The following is a 25,587-nucleotide window of genomic DNA, read 5'->3' as shown; positions in this document are numbered from 1 at the left end:
GATGTGCCATTTTTTTCCTCCCTTCAAAACAGGGAGTAAAAACTGGCAAATTGCAGAGAAAAACAGCACACAGTACACAGACTAAAGCTGGCCATACACCTATAGATTATCTGCAGATTTTCTATGGTTAGATAAAAAAAGTGCAACAGATCTCTCCATGTTCGTTGAACTGTGTGGATGGAGGAATCTCCCACTTTTTCCATCTAACCATAGAAAATCTGCAGATAATCTATAGGTGTATGGCCAGCTTAAACATTGTTAGGCACACAGTTAACCCCTTGATTGCCGCTAAATGTTAACCCCTTACCAGCCAGTGTCATTAGTATAGTGACAGTATATATATTATTAGCACTGATCACTGTATAAGTGTTACTGGTGATGTTAGTGTCAGTCCCCCCCCACAGTGTTAGTTAGTGTCAGATTGTCCGCTGCACTATCGCAGTCCTATTGTAAGATGCTGATCACCACCATTACTAGTATACAAAAATAAATAAATAAAAACTCCAGTATTTATACCATTGTTTGTAGATAAAACAAAAATCCCAAAGGCTGAAGCTGCGCTAGAAATAAAAAATAACAAGTAGTGAATAAGTGTCAAAATAAGTTAATTAAAGCTGCCAGCACCTGAAAGTCTAGTATCAAACTCCAAAAGTACATATATAAACACAAAAGATGCAGCGCTAGAAATAATATGTGAAAAAATTGTGACTGAAGAAAACTAAGGCAGAGTCTCATAAGCATATCAGCATGTGATCAATGGTGAAAAATTCAGATGCGACATAATCTAGTGAGCAATAATACAAAGACATGTGAAAAATGCAAAAAGGAAAAGTCCCATCAAAGTATTAGTCCATGAATGAACAAGGGAAAAACACCCATCCATGGAGATGTGGCTTTCAAGAACAGAAATGAAACTAAGCATACAGATCTCGCCTCTTCAAAGTGCACACATAACAGTGCAAGTTTTATATATGTCTTTGTATTATTGCTCACTAGATTATGTCTCATCTGAATTTTTCACCATTGATCACATGCTGATATGCTTATGAGACTCTGCCTTAGTTTTCTTCAGTCACAATTGTTTCACATATTAATTCTAGCGCTGCATCTTTTGTGTTTATACATCGTTTGTAGATGCTATAACTTTCACGCAAACCAATCAATATACACTTATTGGGATTTTTTTTTACCAAAGACCTGTAGCAGAATGCATTTTGGCCTAAATTTATGGAGAAATTTAATTTTTTTGGATATGTTTTATATCAGAAAATAAAAATTCATTTTTTATTTTCAAAAATTTCGGTCTTTTTTTGATTATATAATAAAGAATAAAAAAACTCAGTGGTGATCAACTACCACCAAAAGAAAGATCTATTTGTGGGGAAAAATTATATAAATTCCATTTGGGTACAACGTTGCATGACAGTTGCCAGTTAAAGTAACACAGTGCTGAATGGCAAAATATAGTCTGGTCATAAAGGGGGTAAAATCTTCCGGAGCTGAAGTGGTTAAAACAGAACTAAAACCTCCTATCTTTTACAGGCAAGGAAGCTGCCATCTTATCCTCTGTTGAATCTACAGTTGCCATGATGCTGCACATGTGATGAGCTCTGACACCAGCCATATGATGGCTTGACAGTTCATTTGAAAGCTAACATAAGCACACTAACAAGGCATGGCTTGAATGTAACAAAAACAGTTAGGACCAGTTCACACCACAAAAATGCACTCCAGATCCAATCCAGATGCGTTTCTATATGCACAATTTTAACACATTTTTGATGCGTTCTGGTGCATTTTTTGGTGCATTTTTTATGTGTTTCCAGATGCTTTCCAGGTGCTTTTTTTTCTTCTTTCTAGGGTCCAGTTTTGATGTGTTTCAGTGCATTTTTGATGCGTTGTACTGCGTTTCAGTGCAGGAAAAATGCAGCATGTTCTGCTTTTTTTTCCTGGAAATGAAAAGCCCTGGAACTGACTGCACTGGTGTGAACTATGCCATTGGAAACCATATAACCTACTTTCCATGCATTTTTAATGCAGATCAAAAACGCACTAGACTGCATATGATATGAACTGGCCCTTAAATTGGTGGATTTAGTTCCACTTTACATGCAGTAACCAGGGAGCCTATCAGAATCAATTCTGATGAAGTCAGACCAGTACATGGATTCTGATTGGCTGCCATGGGTTACAGCAGTTAAGCATAAGAGCTCTTTATTGAATAAAGAATATATATTTTTGTCTATTTAATAAGTGTGCTTGGGGTTTAAAAGGCAGATTACACAACTGAAAAAAAAACACAATGTGAAAGAGAGTAAAGCTTCTTTATTGTACAGATTGTCATGTAATGAGAAACAATCGGTGCATAAGGGAAAATGGCAGTCAGACTGAATCCCCTGACTTTATGAGCTTAGATATAGGATTTAGTAGGCAAAATGACTGTCATGCTTTTATAAAAGCAAAGGATGCAGTAAAGCAAAAGGAAAAAATAAAATCTTTTCCTTATTTGCACTTTCCTATTTTAACAAAGTGAACAGGATAGCTATTTCTGCATTGGATACATATGTAATCGTTTTTATTTCTTTGAGAATATTTGCACCTGATGGTTCTTCTGCAAGTAGTTAAAGGAAATTCTTGGCCACTTTCTACACTACCAGTGACTCCTCTGCAGATCTCCTTGATTGGTCCAGTGGTGGAATGGATGAAGGTATTGACCGGCTTGCACTGCCCATCTGGAGTATATAAAGGATCGTTCATGGTTCTGTTGCAGTTGAATGCAGCGACACTTTGAGTGGTGAGATGCTTTGTTTTAAACTTTTCCCATTCTCTTGATTGGCATTGGGAAAGGCCAAAGAGAATTCCACAGATAAACAGAAGTGTTGTTACTGAAAACATTTTGCCAAGGATTTTCTGCAAAAAAAAAAAATACAAGCAAAGTAACAAACAGAGATGAAAAGTGCCCCCTTTGTTGGTGTCAGTGAGATGAAGAGTAGCCATGAGTTTGATTTCCATTTTATCAGCAGACTGTGGGCTTTACCTCCAGGATGACCATTGGGTACTACAGAGGAGAAGTCAGATGCCTGATCTCTTCTCCGTAGAGTCAGGGCCAGCGCTACCGCTAGGCAGCCGCCTAGGGCGCAGCCACGTCCGCTATCTGGATGTGTGACAGTAGTAGTCCATTCAGGGCGCAAGCTGCCGCCGTCCAGTCCTGTGGAGGAAGAGGAGGAGGCGCTGGGAGATTGTAACAACCTCAATCCACCAGTTGTTGGCTCAGTAGGTGGATCCATGTGCTCCCCTCCCCCGGCTCCTCCCGTGTTTTGTGGATCTCCTACCATGTGCAGAGCGCTGATAATGACCGCTGTGGCTGAGCAGCTCCCTGATCTCTCCAGGATGGACGGCCATAGTGGAAGACCTGCCAGAGCAGGAGTAGCGATCATCAGGGAGCCAGTCTGCCAGAGTCTCAAGGTACAGCATGATGGTGTTGCTGCCCGACACTGACAGCATCCTGTGGCCGTGACGTCACTCCCTGACCGAGGGCACCCCCAACATCCACCCGTGACCTCACACACACACAGCCCTGATGATATGATGTCACCTACTGTCCCCCCGTCATCATCATGCTCCTCTTCATCCCCCTGTTCCTGGTATCCCACCACCCGACCTCTGAGTCCTATCATCCTACTTTTTATCATCATCTCCCCGGTACCCCACTGTCATCTTCATCCCCCTGTCAGCTTCCTACCACCCCACCCCCTGTCATCTTCATCCCCCCTGTCATCTTCATCCCCCTGTCAGCTTCCTACCACCCACCCCCTGTCATCTTTACCCCCCCGTCAGCTTCTTACCACCCCACCCCCTGTCATCTTCATCCCCCCTGTCAGCATCCTACCACCCCACCCCCTGTCATCTTCATCCCCCCTGTCAGCTTCCTACCACCCCACCCCCTGTCATCTTTATCTCCCCTGTTAGCTTCCTATTACCACACCCCCTGTCACCTTCATCCCCCCTGTCAGCTTCTTACCACCCCACCCCCTGTCATCTTTATCCCCCCTGTCAGCTTCCTACTACCCACCCCCTGTCATCTTCATCCCCCCGTCAGCTTCTTACCACCCCACCCCCTGTCATCTTTATCTCCCCTGTCAGCTTCCTACCATCCCACCCCCTGTCACCTTCATCCCCCCTGTCAGCTTCTCATCCCCCCTGTCAGCTTCCTACCACCCCACCCCCTGTCGTCTTTATCTCCCCTGTCAGCTTCCTACCACCCCACCCTCTGTCATCTTCATCCCCCCTGTCAGCTTCTCATCCCCCCTGTCAGCTTCCTACCACCCCACCCCCTGTCGTCTTTATCTCCCCTGTCAGCTTCCTACCAACCCACCCTCTGTCATCTTCATCCCCCCTGTCAGCTTCTCATCCCCCCTGTCAGCTTCCTACCACCCCACCCCCTGTCATCTTTATCTCCCCTGTCAGCTTCCTACCACCCCACCCCCTGTCATCTTTATCTCCCCTGTCAGCTTCTTATTACCACACCCCCTGTCATCTTTATCTCCCCTGTCAGCTTTCTACCACCCCACCCCCTGTCATCTTTATCTCCCCTGTCAGCTTCCTATTACCACACCCCCTGTCATCTTTATCTCCCCTGTCAGCTTTCTACCACCCCACCCCCTGTCATCTTCATCCCCCTGTAGCCCCCGTCATCTTCATCCCCCATGTATCCGTGTCAGCTTCCTACTACCTCACTCAGTATCATCTTTATCTCCATCCTCATGAAAATCCCCCAGTGCCTGGCATCCTACCACCCCACCCCCTGTCATCTTCATCCCACCCTGCACCCAACTGCCAGCTTCCTACCACCCCACCCGCTTAAATTTCCTGGTGCACGTCACATATGGGCGCAGGGACAATTTTTTTCTTCCAGTGACAACACGGACAGAAGGATATTTGTCCTTCCAGTGAAACCACCAAAGCTGGGGCTTTCTTTCTTTCAGTGACACCACAGATGCAGGTGCACTTCTACCTAAGTCCCTGCTCACCCATAGCGCAGTGACCTGTGTTTTTTTTTTTTGGGGAGGGAGGGGAGACATAGCTGGTCCTGCCTAGGGTGCAAAATAGCCTTGCACCGGCCCTGTGTACAGTGAACCTCTGCTCAGAGCACTCTAAGAGCCCTTTCACACCGGGCCGCCCTCAGCGTCAGCGGTATTTTTAGCGGCGTTTTACTGTCGGATTAGCGGCGTATTTAGGCCGCTAGCGGGGCGCTTTTACATCCGCTAGCGGCCGAGAAGGGGTTAAAACCGCCCGCAATGCACCGCAATAGCGGCGCTTTGCCAGCGGTATCCCAGCGCTGCCCAATTGATTTCAATGGGGAGCAGTGGTGGAGGAGCGGTAAACACACCGCTCCTTCACCGCTCAAAAGAAGCTGCTGGCAGGACTTTTTTTCCCGTCCTGCCAGCGCAGCGTATCGGTGTGAAAGCCCTCCGGCTTTCACACTGCAGACAATGGAGCAGCTGTTTGAGGGCCGATTGCAGGCGCTATTTTTAACGCTATAGCGCCTGCAATACGCCCTTGGTGTGAAAGGGGTCTTACAGGTGACAGATCCTGGCCAGCTGGGCCCAGGAGAGGAGCAGATTGAGTTCTGCCTGTACTGGATCTGTTTGGCCTCAGTGCAGGGAGAGGTGTAAGAGTCTAATATACTTCTGATATTGCCATAAGGAGGACCTGCCACCTGCACTATGCTATTACATAGAGGCCTTACAAGCTCTTGCTATATTTCAGGCTCACTGAGGCCAATACAAAGCATTCTGTGAAAGGGCCAGGAGAGAGGAAGGGGTGGACAAACAACAGTACAACCTCCGTGTATAAGAGACTCAGCTCCTATAGTTGCCGCACAGGAAGTATAGTGAGAGCGACACCATCCAGCCTCTATGAAAGTGTAAATATGAAAGTCGTATTAAACTGAAAAACAAAAAGTTCATATATTGCAGCTTACCAGTCCTTAGATGCGGTGGCTGCATTAGTTTTCATTTTTATGCTTTTTCTTCTTTATTTCACCTGGTGCATAGCTCCCAACTGTCCCTGATTTCGAGGGACTGTCCCTGATTTGGAGCAATGTCCCTCTGTCCCTCTTTCCCCCTCATTTGTCCCTCATTTTGGTCTGATATATATAGTTGTATATAAAATGCACTTTTTATCTTTCAAAAAGTGTTTCCCAGTGCTAAACCTTTCATCCAAATTCTAAATTGCTGCATTTGTAAATTTTAAATGCCAATATAAATGAATAGTAGTGGTAAAAAAAAAATGCCTTGTGGATATAATTAACTTTTTTTTGGTTAATTCTCCTTTTAAGGGGGTGTGGCAGGGGGCGTGTCCGATGCCTACATACGTTTGCTAGTAGGTGTCCCTCATTCTCATCTCAAAATGTTGGGAGGTACAGTATGCTGGTGATCCTGCCAGTAACACACTTCCTGCCCAAGGGTGTCTGCATTCTGGATGAAATAGTAAAGCAGACACCTTTGGACTGCAGCATTGCAAGCCTGGGGTGGAAGTAGTTAGACTAGAAGATTTAGATACAGTTGGCTAAAATTGAAGCTGAACTCCAGCTAACACTTTATAACAGTTGCAGTTTTATCCTTTTTGGATAAAGGTTTAACATAGATAATTAAAAACTTACCATTGTAAGCACCCCTCTCAGTGGTAAATGATTTGTCTCAACCCTCTAACTGCTCCTTTGTCTGAACAGCTTGGTCTGTTAAAGGAAGTTTAAAAAACAACAGACTTAATGGCAGATTTTTCAGGTGAAAAAGAAGAAAAAAAAAAGAATGCAGCCACCACATTAAAAAATTGGTAAGCCGCAAATTAAAACATTTTTGCTTTAGGGTTTAACACCACTTTAAAAAAAAAGTACAACACCTCATGAAACTATATATATATATATATATATATATATATATATATATATATATATATATATATATATATATATATATATATATATATGTGTATGTATGTATACATACATACATACATACATACATACATACATACATACAAATATATTTCCTGTCGCATCATGGCAGCATACACGTTGGGTTGTGACTCCGCCTCCACAACCTGATAGGACCACATAGCTATAAATTAGAGAGTAGACACCTGCCCCAGTATTCTCTTATTTTTCCTCACCTGTCAGGACGCACGGATCAGCACCCCCTTACCGCTTCGCCCCAGCCAGGTTCTAGCCTCTCCTGGGTGGAAGTCCTTCTTGTACAGCCTCTAAACGAGCTAAATGGAAGGAGCCCCACTCTGGTGGTCTCAGGGGCACTCATCTCAAACTCAAACTGTTTGCCAGAAGACAAGCCTTAAACAGGCTTCAAGTGCAACAGCCCGCAAAAGCCTTAAACAGGCTTGCTGGAGGATTGGCCAGGGAACCATCTGTATGGCCTCAGAAAGTAAGCCTTAAACAGGCTTCATTGTGTGCAGCGGTCTCCATTCCCCCCCCCTCTTTCTCCCCCCCCTCTCTTTGACATACCGTGGGTGTTCTGCTGGGCTCTGTGGTCCATGCAGTGCTGTGGGGGGACCGCCGAGCGTTCTCGGCGTCCTCGCGCATGCGCAGTACGGCTCTTTGGGCGCTTCTAGGCTATTTGCCAGTCTCCAAGATGGCGCCGGGCGCCTCGCGGCGCTACTGCGCATGCGCGGGCGTCCGACGCCAATGGCGGCAGATTTAAAAACCACAGCATTGCTGTGGAGGCTGCTAATGGTTGCTGCATGCTACAGACGCCTGCTCTGCGATCCATAGCAAAGAAAAACGCTCTACAAAGGTGGGTCTTCCCCTCCCCCCCCTCCTGTCCAGGCTGGGTCAGTTTCTACATTTGCTGCTGTCTTTTCCTTGCAGGTTTCCAACCCACTTACCATGGAGACCGCTGCCCCAGCAGATCACCGCCAGCCTACTAGGTAAGGGGGGGAAGAAGAGGGTAAGTAGCGAAGATTGAAAAAGAGAGCACTTCTAACGCTACCTAAATTGGTCAGCCCTACCAGGTCCTCAGGAACGTCTGCGTCAAGACATAGAGAGTCCTCACGCAGGAGAAGTCGCTCCAGACATAGACGGAGCCGCTCCTACCATAGGAGAAGCCGCTCAAGAGGAAGCCGCAGAAGAAGCTGCTCCAGATCACATTCTCGGCATGGTCGATCCCGCCACAGAAGGTCGTCCTCACGCAGGCACCGCTCCCCTGCACGCCATTCCTGTCCCGCCGGGAACGCATGCTGGATTTGTGGTACAGCGGCTCTTCCGGATAAGCTGGTTTGTCAGAGATGCCTAGAAGAGGCCACAAGAGAGAGGGCCTCAGAAGTCGGGGACTCAGCCCCTCAGGCCTCAATACCAGATGTGGATCTCTCCACCATTACCTCTCCAGCCCGGGCCAGCACATCAAAGGAGCAAGACTCCCTATCTGATAATGAAGGCCTGGAGGTGTCGGCCGGATTCAACTTTGGCCTTATAGAACCGTTTGTTAAATCGGTCAAGGAGGCAATAGGATGGGAGGAACCCCAGGAAGTCCAGCCAAAGCAGAGAAAATATTTTCCTCAGCTTAAAAAGGAACCAGAAACTTTTCCGTTCATCGATGAGCTGGAAGATTTAATCAAAGAAGAGTGGCAGAGACCGGAGAAGAAATCTAGTCTGAACAACAGACTCCAGAAGCTGTACCCACTCAAGGAGCCTAAAGTGAACCCTCTGGTATCCCCTCCGGTAGTGGACGCATCTTTAATGCGCCTCGCCAGGCATGTTACCCTCCCGCTAGAAGATGCGGTTACGTTTAGAGACGTTCTTGACCGAAAGATCGACGCGGATCTTAAGCGGGCTTACCTTACGGCCGGAGGCGCATGCAGGCCTGCGATAGCACTCGCGGCAGTAGGAAGGGCCATCTCGAGTTGGTCTTCAAACACGGAAAAGCTGGTATTAGAGGGGGCAGACCAAGAGAAAATAGTGAAGGCTTTACAAGAGTTAAGCTTGGCTGGTGATTGCATGGCTGAGGCCTCAGTTGACACTATCAGGTCTGCTTCAAAGTCTATGTTGGCCTCAGTGATGGCCAGAAGAGCTTTGTGGCTGAAGCCCTGGACGGCGGATCCGGCATCCAAGTCTAACTGGTGCCGTATTCCATTTGACGGTGAGCACCTTTTTGGAACAAAGTTGGATACGGCCATCTCCAAGGTAACTGGTGGAAAATCCGGGCTCATTCCCTCAGATAGGAGGCCCAAACAGAGACCTCCTCCTTTCAAGCGGAATCTCCCAGAAAGGTATAGAGACGCGAAAGCGTACAGACCAGGGAAGGAGTACCGAAGGAACTGGAAGAACCCTCAAACTTCTTTTATGAAATTCCAAAAGCCTAAGACTCCCGCTCCCAGTGACCAGAAGCCTTTTTGAAGGTGCGCCCGTCCGGCCAGCAGTAGTAGGAGCAAGGCTTTCCAGTTTCAAGCTGGTCTGGGCGGGAACCATACACGATACCTGGACCCTGGCCACCGTCAGTTTCGGCCACAGATGGGCCTTCAAAAATCGACCCCCAAGAGATCATTTCTGCCCAACCCATATTCCTCCTCCCGGGGAGAAAAGGTTGTCCCTTCTAACTTATGTCCTAGAACTTCTTCAAAAACGAGCGATAGCAGAGGTCCCGCCAACACAACGAGGCAGAGGATTCTATTCTCCACTATTCCTCGTCAAAAAGAAGTCAGGGGACTTTCGGCCGGTTCTAGACCTGAAGAAACTCAACAAGTCCATCAGAGTGGAGTCGTTCAGGATGGAAAGCCTGCAGTCTATCCTTCAGGCCATAAACTTGGGAGACTGGATGCTCTCCATAGATCTCCAGGATGCCTACCTACACATACCAATTCACGTGGCATTCCAAAAGTTCCTGCGATTCTCGGTGGGCCAGGAACACTTTCAATTTCGAAGCCTCCCTTTCGGGATCTCTACGGCCCCCAGAACGTTTACAAAGGTTCTGCTTCCAGTAATAGCCTCTTTGAGGGAGAAGGGTCTAAGGGTCCACCATTACCTGGACAACATTCTTCTCCTCTCAAACAGCCAGGAATCACTCGTGCAACATCGCGAGATCTTAGTTTCCACCCTAACGAGTCTGGGTTGGATAATCAACTGGCAGAAGAGCAACATTCAGCCTACCCAGAGGAAGGTCTTCCTGGGAGCCGAACTAGACACCCGAGCCAACACGGTAGAACTGCCAAGGGAGAAGTTGTCCCTACTAATTCAGAAAGTGAAAGATGTGGTTCCAGCATCATACTTACCGGCCAGAGCATACCTCAGCCTGCTGGGGTCCTTATCAGCAACCATTCCAATGGTCAGATGGGCGCAATGGAATACCAGACCTCTGCAAGCCTTCTTCCTGTGTCAGTGGGACGGATGGTCCATGTCCCAATCGATTCGCATCTCAGAAGAGGCCAGATTATCTCTACGGTGGTGGACTCACCCCAGCAACCTCAGCAGATGCAAACAGATAGTCATTCTCCATCAGGAGGTAGTAACGTCGGACGCCAGTCTGGAAGGATGGGGGGCACACTACCTACATTATGCAGCTCAGGGCCGCTGGCACTTCAAAACCAGGGATGTTGTGTCAAACGTCTTAGAGATGAAGGCAGCCTTCCAAGCCCTCTTGGCGTTCAGCTCTCTTCTGAGAGGGAAACAGGTCCTCATCCAAATGGACAACCGAGTGGCTGTGGCCTACATCAACAGGCAGGGGGGTACCAAGAGCATCTCCATGATGCGGGAAGTTGGTCCGGTGATGCGATGGGCTCAACTGAACCTGCAGGACCTGAAGGCGGCCTATATTCCGGGAATTCAGAACAAACTGGCGGACTCTCTCAGCAGGACATTCGTTTCCAACAACGAGTGGTGTCTAAGCCCGCAGGCCTTCGCCCTCTTATGCCAGACATGGGGTCATCCAGACATAGACCTCGCAGCAACACCAGAGAACAGGAAATGTCAAAGGTTTCTGTCGAGGAACCCCTTCCCCTCAGCGGAGGGAACGGATTGTCTCCAGCATACCTGGAACTTTTGCCTAGGTTACATTTTTCCACCAACCCCACTGATAGCCAAGTTCCTTCTGAGGCTCAAACACTCAGCAGCTCTAGTCCTGGCCGTGATTCCCTTCTGGCCACGGAGGCCTTGGTTCACCACCCTCCTGCAACTGAGCACAGCGGATCCAATTCCTCTTCCGGTGACAACGGATCTACTAACCCAGGGCCAGCTACTACATCCGAATCCAGAGAGATTGCACCTAGCGGCCTGGAGACTGAAAGGTCTAGGTTCCTAGATCAAGGCTGTTCACAGAAGGTGGTCGAAACCCTGCTTCTAGCCAGGAAATCTTCCACGAATAACACCTACGAGAGAGTCTGGGGGAAGTTCTCTTCCTTTGCTCAGGGACAAGGTTGGGACCCTTCTTCCCCATCAGCAATACAAGTGCTTGAGTTCCTACAGTCAGGCCTAGACAAAGGCCTTAGATCCAGCACCCTGAAAGTCCAAGTCTCTGCCATCTCTGCTCTGACAGGGGTTAGGGCACTTAATCCTCTTGTAGTTCAATTCCAGAAAGCATGCCTGAAGCTAAGGCCTCCCAGGAAGCCTTTATTCCCAACATGGGATCTATCAACTGTCCTAGAAATTCTATCCGGTGAACCGTTTTCCCCTCTTGAAGATACCTCCCTCTGGGACCTGACTTGTAAAGTATCATTCCTAATTGCCATCACTTCAGCGAAAAGGGTCTCGGAAATGCAAGCTTTACTGATCAAGGAACCATACCTGATGGTTTACCCAGACAGGCTAACCCTGAAACCTTCAGACAAATTTATCCCAAAGGTCTCCTCTGCATTCCACTTTAACCAGGAGATTGACCTCCCGGTTTTGAGCACAGATCAGGGCGTTCCTCATCCCCTGGATGTTAGGGGCAACATTCTGCATTACCTCTCGGTGACCGAGTCTTTCAGGAGATGCGAGAACCTTTTAGTCATCCCACATGGGTTCAGGAAGGGCCAGGCAGCTTCTGCCCGTACCATCGCCTCATGGCTCGTGAAAGCTATCAAGAAGGCCTACTCCTTAAGCACCTTGCAAATTCCGGAAGATCTTAGAGCGCATTCCACCAGGGCAATGGCTACTTCATGGGCAGCTTACTGTAAAGTTTCAGCGGAAACCATTTGTAGAGTGGCCACTTGGTCTTCGAGAAACACCTTCATTTCCCATTATAAAATAGATGCTGCACGCTTAGCAGCAGTTGAATTTGGGAGGGCCGTCATACAGGCCAATTCTTCTGTTCCTTGTCAATAAATTTGATTTTTTTTGCATTCCCACCCAGTTTGGCGAGTTACTCCCCAACGTGTATGCTGCCATGATGCGACAGGAAAACGGAAAATTGTATACTCGCCTTTCCATAATTTTCCTTTCCTGTCGCATCTTCATGGCAGCATACAATCACCCACCCTCTGAGGTGACATGTGTATATATTTACAGAGAATACTGGGGCAGGTGTCTACTCTCTAATTTATAGCTATGTGGTCCTATCAGGTTGTGGAGGCGGAGTCACAACCCAACGTGTATGCTGCCATGAAGATGCGACAGGAAAGGAAAATTACGGAAAGGTTAGTATACAATTTTCCGTTATTCTAATAAAATAAGATTTATCATTAACACCTGCATAGGAAGTGCATTGATCAGCAGTTGCATAGTGTCATTTGTTGTCCTGTATGCATATCCTATAGTAGAGTAAAAGTCCACATTCCTTTGTCAGCAATTTTTGTTTGTGTTCAAGCATGAGGCATCAAGCATGGCACTGCACAGGTTGACCACTTCAGCCGCGGAAGGTTTTACCCCCTTAATGACCAGGCCATTTTTTTGCAATACAGTACTGCGTTACTTTAACAATTGCATGGTCGTGCGGCGCCATATCCAAATAAAATGTACGTCCTTTTTTTCCTACAAATAGTGCTTTCTTTTGGTGGTATTTGATCACCTCTGCGGTTTTTATTTTTTGCACTATAAACAAAAAAAGATTGATAATTTTGAAAAAAAAAAAACGATTGTTGTTACTTTCTGCTATAATACATATCCAAAAAAATTAAATAAAAAAAATCTCAATTTAAACCAATATGTATTCTTCTACATATTTTTGGTAAAAAAAATCCCAATAAGCGTATATTGATTGGTTTTCACAAAAGTTATCGTGTCTACAAACTACGGGATAGATTTAGAGACTTAATTGTTTTATTGTTTTTACTGGTAATGGCGGCGATCGGCGAATTTTAGCGGGACTGCAACATTGCGGACAAATCTGACACTGTTTGGGGACCAGCGACACCAATACAGTGATTAGTGCTAAAAAAAAATGCACTGTTACTGTATAAATGACACTGGCAGGGAAGGGGTTAACATCAGGGGTGATCAAAGCGTTAAGTGTGTTCCCTGGGAGTGTTTTCTAACTGTGTACTTTCCCTGTCAGAACGGGGATTCTGCCTTGTTTACAAAAGCAGATCACCGTTCTGCCTCTCTGTGGAGCTATTGCGGTTTACCGACGGACATCGCTGATTGGCTCTCCCTCCGTGCAGCGGGCACATGCGCCCACAGTATCTATTGCACAAAATGACGTGCAGGTAGAATTGCCACCTCATCCCTTTAAACCTGAACACATATTAATTACACAGGTTCTGTGGCTGATTAAGGTGGTAATTAAACTCACTTGTTGCCTTATCTGCATTTAATTAGCCTCAGAACCTGTGTAATTCTTATGTGTTCGGGTTTAAAGGGATGAGGTGGCAACCCTACGTACAGTTAGGTTGTTTCACGCAATAGAGCCTCCCTGCCGCAGTATATATGCGATGAGCAGTCTTTAAAGCGGAGTGGCACCTAAAAAAAAATTTTTTAAAAGTCAGCAGCTACAAATACTGCAGCTGCTGACTTTTAAAACATGGACACTTACCTGTCCAGGGCGCCTGCGATGTCGGCACCCGAGGCCGAAGCGTCTCTTCGTCCTCGGGTGCTGCCGCCTCCATCTTCGGTAAGGGAATCAGGAAGTGAAGCCGTGCGGCTTCACTTCCCGGTTCCCTACTGCGCATGCGCGAGTCGCGCAGCGCAATACGGATGGTCCCTGCTGCCTCTGGGACCCGTGTGTTTCCCAGCAGGCAGCGGGGGGGGAACAGGATGTGGCGTAAATACCCGCAGATTCTGCGGCTATCTATGCCGGAAGTGGGTACAGATACCTGTAATATACAGGTATCTGTACCCCCCTCCCCCCTGAAAGGTGCCAACTGTGTCACCGGAGGGGGGGAGGAATCTAATGAGTGGAAGTTCCACTTTTGGGTGGAACTCCACTTTAAGTGATTAATGATTGACTGCAGGTGAAAACTAGTAATTAGATTTGAAATAACCACAAGCAGGTAGAGCAATGAAGGGGAAAGATATTCTATCTCTGGGTTTGTGTGGGTTTCCTCCCACACTCCAAAGATGTGCTGACAGGATAACTGGCTGCAGCCTAAATTGCAAATTGCACTAGTGTGTGTATGCATGTATGAAAAGAAATTTAGATTGTAAGCTCCTTAGGGCACAGACTGACGTGAATGTACAAAATGTAAAACACTGTATAAATTATCCGTGCTATATAAATGTCTGTAGTAAGATAAGTAAAAACAATGTACTGTATGTCTAGCTGTAGTACTCACTTGTCCCCCAGTTTGTCCTCTGCCATAGCAGGTTCACTTTGGCTTTACCAATAATATTACAAGCTGACAGTTAAATACACAGTTGAAATCATGCATGTTTTCTGTTTTAGCACATCTGCCATACTGAACAGCCAGGCAGGTGACAGTATGTGGTTTCTGAGCTCATATCCCAATCAGGAGACTTATTCTTCATATTTCTGTGAGGATCAGGCAGGGAAATAAAGAGACATTGTCAATGTGCTCATTTAGAGAAAAGTGACCATGTTTGTGTAAAGTTACCCCAACCCACTAATACCCTTCAGGAGGTGTTGTCTGTCTAAAGGCCATGTCACACCAGCGAACCTCGCTGGCAGTTACTGATTAATGATAGAATTGCTAAGCAGCTCTAAAGAAGGAAGTAAAAGATACTTCCATGTGTTACTCTGGCCATACTCCATGCACATTATGGACAGTTCCCGAGAAACCCTATGAAATTTGCTCAGTGGGTAGTCCTGGCCGCTGCCTTCTGTCCAATATCATTTGATTAACTGCTTCCTGCCCGGTCTATAGACAAATGATGGCCGAGTTGGAGGTTTCTCATCCTGGGTGGATGTCATATGACGTCCTCCCGGTCACATGCCTCACATGCTCTCTAAGGCCTGCGCTGCAGCGGACAACCCGCTGTGTCCACCAGACAGCAGATCCTTGTACTGGTCCGGCCCCAGTACCATGTGATCGCTGTGTCCAATCACAGTGATTACATGACAGTTGTACACAATGAATGACTTTCATTCATAGCCATTCATTGTGTACTACTGTGATGATCTGTGTGATTGGTGAAGGTACAGACAGGGCCAATCACAGCACATCTGTACCTTGTGATAACTGGCCAATCACTGATTTAACAGTAGTACACAAAGGGGGAAATTTACTAAAACTGGTGGACACAGAATATGGTGCAGCTATGCATCATAACCAATCGGCTTCTAGATTTTATTGTGAAAGCTTAATTGAAGAAGCTGAAGTTAATAGCTGACTGGTTACAATGCACAGCTGCACCAGATTCTGTGTGCACCAGTTTAGTTCATCTCCACCAATGAATGAATGGATGCCATTCATAGAAATGATTGCTTATAACAGTGATCATCACTATGTTAACACTGTACTGCTTTGGTCACAGTATATGTAAAAAATAAAAAAAGAACAAAAATGATTGAAAATCATTTTTTTTTTTACATTCTCACCAGCCAGTGTCCCTGATAACCACCACACCAGTCATATGATGACACTGTACTGCTCTGGTGACAGTATGTATAAGTGTTGCATGACTGAGTAATTGTCATTCAAAGTGTGACAGTGTTCAAAACTAAAAATTGGCCTGGGCAGGAAAGGGGTGAAAGTGCCTGGGATGGAAGTAGTCAAAAAAATTGAAGATGCCATGAGGAAACTTGTTGACCCAACAGCAGCTGCATCCAATCAAATGCAGCCACTGCGGCTATTGTACTGTAAAAATACAATAGCTGAAGTACGGGATTAGTCCATCCACAGTGTGTAGTGTGGATGGACAAATCTGTTCCTTGTTTTCATTCAGCTTGCAGGCAGGGCTGGACTGGGACAAAAATTTGGCCCTGGACTTCACCCAGACTGGCCCACTTTGACAGGTCTCTCCCATGCCGGCTTGCCACCCAAGCCCCCCCCACCCACTAGCTATTAGCCGTTCTACATTATTTCTCTTATAGGCAGTACCAGTGGGGAAGCTAGACACTATTTCACCTGGGGCAAAGAATCAGTTTGGCGCCCCCCCCCCAATGGAACAAGATTAGGCAGGAAAGTGAGGCCGCCCTCCTTCCAGATCGTATGATGAGCTTTTAAGTGTTGACTCCTGAGCATCATGTCTGTATTCAGGCGCGCTGCATAACTAGCCAGGGAGAGGAGGTGAGCACTGCGGGGGGGGACAGAGGACTGGAGGGAGGCAGCGGTCCACTGTCACTGAAATCGGCCCACTGAGCCATCGGCCCACCGGGAAACTCCCTGTAGTCCCAATGGCCAGTACATGCCTGCTTGCAGGATGGCCAGTTTTATGGTCTAGCTGACTGGGTGAGTGGGGCATCACCCCCTCACTGGTGACGTAGCGATTCCTTCAATGAGGAAGTGACACCTTGCTTTTCCATTCATGAGAGAGTTATACATGGAAATAAGTGTGAATTTTTCCAGGTGCATGTGAAGATGTTATGTCCACCTCTCTAGGGTATGCATGGCTTTCCAAAATGTATAAGAATCCTGTTAAACTGTATAACCACCAACGTTTTGTTCAGTTTTGGTTAGAATAGGAAAGGATGGGGCATGGTTTGGAGCCGCTCTAAGATGGACGCGTTGTGCTGAAGCTCCCGTCCATGAGGTCTTACTTCATTAGCGATCCGCCACCATACAACTCTCTGCTATGGTAAGGACAGCCCGCAGTACCTCAGCATCCCGATCCAGATCCCCTCGGAACCAAAATCCCCCGCGGGGAGAACATATTCCCGAGATCTTCCGCTCCCGGCCCAGAGGCGCCATGCAGGCCGCTCAGCCAGCGGCCTCGAGTAAATCACAGCCCCAGAGTGCCAGCACCCCCAGCTCAGGCACACAGAGCAGAGCGGGCACTGGGACAGAACAGAGACACCCACCCACAGTAAACCTAGATGACCTTCATACTGTGGCTGCAGATATAAAAAACACCCTGATGGCGGCCATCTCAGACATGCGGTCTGATCTCCAGGCAATCTCACTCAGAGTAGAAGAGGTTGAAACTACCCAGACGCGACACGAGGCTTCCCTGTGCCATGTACAGCAGCTCATTGAGTCCCATGCCATACACCTGAGAGACCTAAATCGCCACATGGAGGACCTTGACAATCGCAGGAGACGCCGCAACCTCCGATTTAGGGGGATACCAGAATCGATCGATTCACAGCAGTTATCTCAAGCAGTTACTACCATTGTGAATGAACTCCTGGACAGGCCCCAAGATGCCCTGGTAGTTTTTGAACGCATACACAGAGCACTACGACCAAGAGGGAGAGACACAGACCCCCCAGAGACACCGTTTGCTGCCTTATAGATTTCTCACTAAAAGAGGATATTCTGAGATCTTCCAGAAATCGTAATCAGATAATCTTTCAAGGCTCAAACATCAAGATCTACCAGGATCTCTCCAACATTACCCTGCAGAGGAGACGTGAATTGAGGCCTTTACTTGACACTCTGCGAGCCAGATCTATCGTATACCGATGGAAATTCCCCTTTGGACTGTCTGCATCGCACCAAGGCCGCACAGCCCTCCTCAGGGTCCCAGAGGACTTAGACCACTTCTGTTCTACACTAGATATACCGATTGTCGCCCTGCCGGACTGGTACAGCGATTTTCGTCTCCCCCAGATGCACAGAGCCACATCGATGGACGGCATAGCAGAAGCAGGAAACTTCCACCTTGGACGCCGCCGACACCACCAAGGGCCACACCTCTCCCCGCAACGAGATCCAGGCTTGCCGAGGAACGGCAGCCCCACAGCTTCCCCTGCACATCGCAGAGCCAGGATCACCTAACGGTCTGGTAAAGTACTTTTTATCCTTTTGTATGACCCATGAGACTGACTGAAAGAAACCCTGCTGATCATTCCTCCCCGCTACACGACTACAACTACCCGCAAATGCAATCCAATCAGGCCTACACCCCTTTCCACGCACCACTATGATGGTGGTCAACCCTACCATTGCTTTAGATCCGATTTGTCTCCATTGATCCCTCGCCACTTTCGTCGGGGCAACATCACTGTGAGACAATGACACATTCCCTAACCATAAAGTGCTATGCAGTGTCCTGGACAAAGACCCCCCTTGTTACCTGGATCCCAACACATTTATCATCACTCATATGAAAGGAAGGATACGGCTAGTAATCTATGCAATGCCCTCCCACACAGGCCTGGATTCCAGACGATACCCAAACAGAAGATCAAGAGAAGCTGCTCTGACATAAAATTAAGGACTCCTGCAGTAAATATATATGTCTTTCTATTTTTATCCTTCTCCCTATATACCCCTGCTTCTCTCCCTCCATTTTATTATTTTCATATCTCAGGGCCTCCTCTCGAACTTTCTTCCCTTCAGGATAAATAGCTCAGAGCTTCACCCCATAGCATACTCTCATGAGCAAGTGTTCCTTATCCTAACAAAACCATTTTAATGAATATATGTGAATAATAGTACCAATGTTGGGGATACGGTCAGAGGTAATGTCATACAACCCTGCCCCTCCCTAGTTTCTCTTATGTTTTCCTTTCTGGTATATAACTCTAAAATTTTAAATCTTAGACAATAGCGAATGCCGAAATCGTTCTGGAGGTCGACAGGGGCGGGCTCAGGTAAGCGATATATACCAAAAATACTTACCCACGTACTCCGCACACTCCAACCTCAGCCTGACCCTCCCTCACAAAATTTATACTACATATCATTCAACCACCAGTAGAGGGCATTTCACAATGATTTTACCCAGAGATCGTGACTGAGCGTGCCCCTCTCGATACCAGAGAGATCTTATTGAAGATCCATCTTCTCTTTTACAGGTACGATTATTTCCGTTAACCTTTTGTTACGTTTAGTTTGTTAAGTTTACAAAGGAGCAAGTTCGCTAAATACTTTGAATGTTTCCAGGCCCACTGGGTTTCGTACACCTACACTCTCAAGAACGCTACCCGAGGCCTGTACAGTTTTATACTTGTTGACAAAAACATCTATATTACTTATCTTAACACCAGCCAACTATAGTCCTCTTGGCATAAGAAGCAGTAAGTCACTATCACCACTCCACAAATAAATAAGTAACACACGATAGTGAAACTGACCACTCTCTAAAATACACCGTTCAAATCAAAAAACCTCTAAAACTTCCGTGACCTAAAATTACCCTCACAACTCATAGATCTCCTATGGTAAGGATGCGATATTACCTTCAACACACCATAGTCAGAAAACACTTAAGTTACCATTCGGGCCCACAGTGGGATTTCCTTAACATCCACTGTGGAGCCCCGACCCGCGTATTAAGCAACCATATAGTTTGCCCATCATGACCTCTTTGGGACACAGGACGACCTCCCTTCTCTGAACGTCACCTTCCACTTCCGCACACAGCAGAACCCAGTGGTTCTAGCTGACTCATACCGGTCCCCCCATAATTATCAAGTGGGTTTGCCGGCCAGCCCACACAGCCGGTATCCTTGTGTACTTCCCCTGAAGTTACTCCCCCACACACCCTCCCACCATTCCCTTACATCCACCCTTACCCTCATTACTACGCTAATATCCCTCAGCCCTAAACCCAAACACACCCAAAACCCAATCTCTGACTCCTCCTAAATACTTTCATAGACTTAGGTATCCAAGCCTTTTAAGAGTGACAATGGCCCCTCGTCAGGCGCAATCATTCACCCACCCGTTGAAAGTCATATCTATCAACGCAAAGGGCCTAAACATCCCTGAAAAGCGTTCACAGTTACTTGCTCAAATGCGTAGCTCAAAGGCAGACGTAATCTTCATACAGGAGACTCACTTCTCTAGCACTAACATCCCTAAACTGACGAACCACTTCTTCCCCCATTGCTATCACGCCACTACACCTTCTTCAAAGACAAAAGGAGTTTCAATTCTTCTTTCCAAGAATACACACCTGCAAATTTCGGATACTTTAACAGATGTACAAGGCAGATTCATCTTCATCAAAGGCACATTCAACAACAGACCAATCACCCTAGCAAACATTTCTAGCCCTAACACCTCTCAAGTTCCGTTCTTCCGCACAATAACGAGAGAATTATCATCCTTTCAGGAAGGTCTCCTGATCCTGGGGGGGGATTTTAATGTCCCCCTTGACCCCGTTGTAGATTCCTCAACAGGCAAATCCCATCTTCCATACAGAGCCCTAAAACAGATCAAAAAATGTTTACAAGACCTATCACTGCACGATTCGTGGAGAACCCTACATCCATCAGACAAGGACTACACCTTTTTCTCGGCCCCACACAATAAATATTCCCGTATCGACTACTTATTCCTATCACAACCAGACACCCCTACCCTCTCCATTGTGACCATAGACCCGATGTCACTCTCAGACCATCACCCCATTTCTATGTCACTCAATCTCTCTGACACCCCCCAACGACCCTACTTGTGGAAATTAGATCACACACTCCTGACGGATGAAATACAGGTAGCAGAAATCCGTTCCTGTCTGAAGGATTACTTCATAGAGAATAATACCCCAGACACATCCCCTCTGACGCAATGGGAAGCGCACAAATGCGTCATAAGAGGGAAACTAATATCTATTACAGCCTCCATTAGAAAAGCCAAAAAAGCCAATCTACACAACCTTTTTGCGAGACTTAAAAAACTAGAAGCATCCCACAAACAAACGTTAGCACAAGACACCCAAACAGAACTAACAGAGATCCGTACACTTATCAAAGAAGAAATCTACTCTAACCTTAAGAAAAAGTTCATCCTCTCACACAAACTATTTTATGAGTTCGGTAACAAAAGCGGCAGATTGTTAGCAAGGGCCCTACGCAAACAAAAAACTGACAACACAATATACAAATTACAATCCACCTCCGGACAGTCCCTCACACAAAATGAAGAAATAGCAAAGGAATTTGCGAACTATTATTCCTCCCTTTATGACCTACATACATCAGAACCAACATCTACCCCTACACCAGTAAGAAACCGAAATATTAAATCATTCTTAGATCTATATGTCCCTGAGTAACTATCCCCAGAGATATCAGCATCTCTTGACTTATCAATTACTTCTATGGAATGGTCCCAGGCCCTCAAACAACTTAAACCCGGTAAAAGCCCGGGCCCGGATGGCCTCCCGGCCGCCTATTACAAAACGTTTACAGACACCCTCCAAGCTCCATTCCTAAGGACCTTTAACTCTCTCTCCCCCACTAACTCCCTCACTAGTGGAATGTTAGAAGCCCACATAGTAGTTATTCCAAAAGAAGGCAAGGACCCCTCCCACACAAATAATTATAGGCCGATCTCCCTATTAAATGTGGACATCAAAATCTTCTCCAAAATTCTAGCCAACAGATTATTAACACTTCTCCCCTCCATTATATCCAATGATCAAGTCGGCTTTATCCCTGGAAGAGAAGTCAGGGATAACACGTACAAAGCAATTAATCTACATCACCTGATCACACGCACCAAACAAAAAGGATTTTTCTTGTCACTGGATGCGGAGAAGGCGTTCGACAGAGTATCCTGGGATTACATGCTTGCAGTTTTACAAGCCATAGGACTTGGTCCTCAGATGATTGGCTTTATTATGTCATTATATAGCACTCCAGCAGCGAAAGTAAGGATCAACGGTACTCTGTCGAACGCCTTCCCGATCCGTAACGGAACGAGGCAGGGCTGCCCACTGTCACCCCTCCTCTTTGTATTAACGCTAGAACCCTTTCTAAGGAAAATAAAACTCAACCCTGACATAAAAGGAATTCACTCACCAGTAAAAGAATATAAGTATGCTGCTTACGCGGACGACATACTATTATTCCTCTCACAACCTTTAACAACTTTGCCAATATTACTATCGGAATTTAAGCTCTTTCAATCCCTATCCAATCTGAAGATTAACTTCTCTAAATCTTTCGCCCTTAATATATCACTAACCCAACACATAGTAGACCAATGCAAACACAACTTCCCATTCCAATGGAAACAAGACGCATTAACGTACTTAGGGATACAGATCCCATCCTCACTCTCAGACCTATACAGTAAAAATTTTCTCCCCCTCTTAAACAAATTAGCCTCTGACTTTGAAACTTGGAATAAACTGACATTTTCGTGGTTTGGCAGAGCGGCCATACTAAAAATGAACGCTCTTCCCCGGATTTTATATTTACTACAGACGATCCCGATACAGATTCCCCCTCTATTTTTCAAGTCATACAGACAGATCAGCTCTAAGTTCTTATGGGGTAAACACAGACACAGAATTAGCCATCTCTTGCTCTCCCGTCCGAAAAACTTAGGAGGAATAGGCCTTCCCAACATCTCCAATTACCACATAGCTACCCATCTCACCAGGATAGTGGACTGGAATGTTCACACCCAACAGAAAGACTGGGTTTCCCTTGAAGCCTCCTTTACGAAGTTAGAATGTAAATCACTCCCGTGGATCTCTCTTCACTAGGGATGAGCCGAACACCCCCCGGTTCGGTTCGCACCAGAACCTGCGAACGGACCGAAAGTTCGCACGAACGTTAGAACCCCATTGACGTCTATGGGACTCGAACGTTCGAAATCAAAAGTGCTCATTTTAAAGGCTAATTTGCATGGTATTGTCCTAAAAAGGGTTTGGGGACCCGGGTCCTACCCCAGGGGACATGTATCAATGCAAAAAAAAGTTTTAAAAACGGCCGTTTTTTCGGGAGCAGTGATTTTAATGATGCTTAAAGTAAAAAAAAAAAGTGAAATATTCCTTTAAATATCGTACCTGAGGGGTGTCTATAGTATGTCTATAGTATCTATAGTGTCTATAGTATGCCTGTAAAGTGACGCGTGTTCCCCGTGTTTAGAACAGTCCCTGCACCAAATGTCATTTTTAAAGGAAAAAATCTCATTTAAAACTGCTTGCGGGTTTAATGTAATGTCGGGTCCTGGCAATATGGATGAAAATCAGTGAGACAAACGGCATGGGTACCCCCCAGTCCATTACCAGGCCCTTTGGGTCTTGTATGGATATTAAGGGGAACCCCGCACCCAAATTAAAATAAGGAAAGCTGTGGGGCCACCAGGCCCTATATACTCTGAACAGCAGTATACAGGCTGTAGGTTTGTTGTTAAGTAGAATCTCTTTGTAATTTTGAACGGGTACATTTTTAACGTGTTTAGCTCCAGCCAAAAAATCTTTTTTAAGCTTTTTGGAAAACATAGGGAAGGGTTATCACCCCTGTGACATTTGTTTTGCTGTCTTTCCTCCTCTTCAGAAGATTTCACCTCACTTTTTGTCCCAATGGATTGGAAAGCATCAGTGGAAAGGAGAAATGTTTTTCCCATATTAACTCTTACAGGAGAGAATTTCCCTTCCTAGGGGTAGATTTATTCTCACTTCTGGTTGTCTCCTTCCGTTTGCAAGTAGGAGTCGTTTGTAAGTTAGTTGTTTGAAAGTAGGGTCCTGCCCTATATACTCAGCAGAAATGTGGGCCTTAGGTGTTGCTGTGGCCACAACACTGTAAGCCCTCACAGGGCTCTGCTGTGAAATATTAGATCAAGAATTGTAATTACATGCCCCTGTTGAACAGGAGCTGAAAAATTAGGCCTTAGGCACTGGTGCTGGTGCCACAACACTGCAACCCCTCACAGACACTCTAGTTGGAATGCAACGAGCCCTGCTGCAAAGTATTACATCAAAAATCGTAATTACACGTCCCTGTTAAACAGGGGCTGAAAAATTGTGCCTTAGGCACTGGTGGTGGCACCCAGAACCAAAAATGTTCTTACAAGCTATCAGCGTGATGATTGAGGAGGAAGAGGATAATTACTCAGGGATAGTCACTCAGCATCAGCATAGGCAGTCTTTGAAGGGATCTGAGATTTCAAAAAAAATTATTCGGTTACATCAGCATCAGGTGCTTGGTAGCTGGTGGTGATCCAAGACTCATTCATTTTTATGAAGGTCAGTCGATCGACCGAGTCAGTGGACAGACGCACCCTGTGATCGGTTACCACGCCTCCAGCAGCACTGAATGTGCGTTCCGAAAGAACGCTGGATGCAGGGCAGGCCAGTAGCTCAATTGCATACTGTGCAAGCTCTGGCCAGTGATCCATCCTCAAGACCCAGTAACCCAGAGGATTTTCGGTGGGAAAGGTGTCCAAGTCTGATCTTGCCCCTAGGTATTCCTGCACCATGTAAAACAGACGCTGGCGATGGTTGCTGGAACCGATCATACCTTGGGGCTGCGGACCAAAAAATTGTCTGAACGGATCGGTCAGACGGCCACCTTCTCCACCGCTCCTTCTTTGACTGACCGAAGCCTCAGCAACACGTTGTCCAGAAACAGGAGTTTGTAACCTCCCAGTCTCTGGGAACGCGTTGCACAGACCTTTCTGCAAGGCCTCCCGAAGATGTTTCATCCTCTGCTCCCTCTGCGATGGCAAGATAAGGTCCGCAACCTTACCCTTGTAACGTGGATCAAGGAGGGTTGCCAGCCAGTATTGGTCCTTCTCCTTGATACCACGAATACGAGGATCCTTACGCAGGCTTTGCAGGATCAGGGAGGCCATGCAGCGTAGGTTTGCTGAGGCATTCGGTCCGGAGTCCTCTGGGTCACTAAGGACGACATGGTCCGCAGCCACCTCCTCCCAGCCACGTACAAGTCCATGTGTTTCTTGGGACTGATCCCTTAAAGACTGCTGCTGATGCTGAGTGCCAGGCTCCACCTCCATACTGACACAATCTTCCTCCTCCTCCTCTTCCTCCTCTTCCTCCTCGTCCTCTTCCTGTGTGATCGGCGGGCACGCAGGAACACTGTCTGGATAAAGGGGGCCTTGAGAGCTAAGGAAGTCCTCCTCTTCCTGCCTCTGTTCTGCCTCAAGTGCCCTGTCCATTATTCCACGCAGCGTGTGCTCCAACAGGTGGACAAGGGGGACAGTGTCACTGATGCATGCACGGTCACTGGTCACCATCCTCGTGGCCTCCTCAAATGGTGACAGGACAGTGCATGCATCCCTGATCATGGCCCACTGGCGTGGGGAAAAAAAACCAAGCTCCCCTGACCCTGTCCTGGTGCCATAGTCGCACAGGTACTCATTGATGGCCCTCTGCTGCGTGTGCAGCCGCTGCAGCATGGCCAA

At 46.6% G+C, this 25,587-nt stretch overlaps 1 long non-coding RNA gene across 1 annotated transcript in view; it reads right to left on the bottom strand.

Annotated features, from left to right (window-relative positions):
* Positions 1-2,321: 2,321 nt before the first annotated feature.
* LOC141107211 (uncharacterized) overlaps positions 2,322-25,587 on the bottom strand; it is a 30,988-nt gene continuing 7,722 nt past the window's right edge. Inside the window, exons 2-3 of the long non-coding RNA XR_012235818.1 lie at positions 6,665-6,739; positions 2,322-2,910 (exon numbers count right to left, since the gene is read on the bottom strand). This is a non-coding gene — a long non-coding RNA (uncharacterized lncRNA). The remainder of the gene's footprint in view (positions 2,911-6,664; positions 6,740-25,587) is intronic.

Source organism: Aquarana catesbeiana, linkage group LG09 (assembly GCF_042186555.1).
Source record: "Aquarana catesbeiana isolate 2022-GZ linkage group LG09, ASM4218655v1, whole genome shotgun sequence".
Taxonomy (NCBI): Eukaryota; Metazoa; Chordata; class Amphibia; order Anura; family Ranidae; genus Aquarana; species Aquarana catesbeiana.
This window is presented reverse-complemented; position numbering and strand designations above follow the sequence as displayed.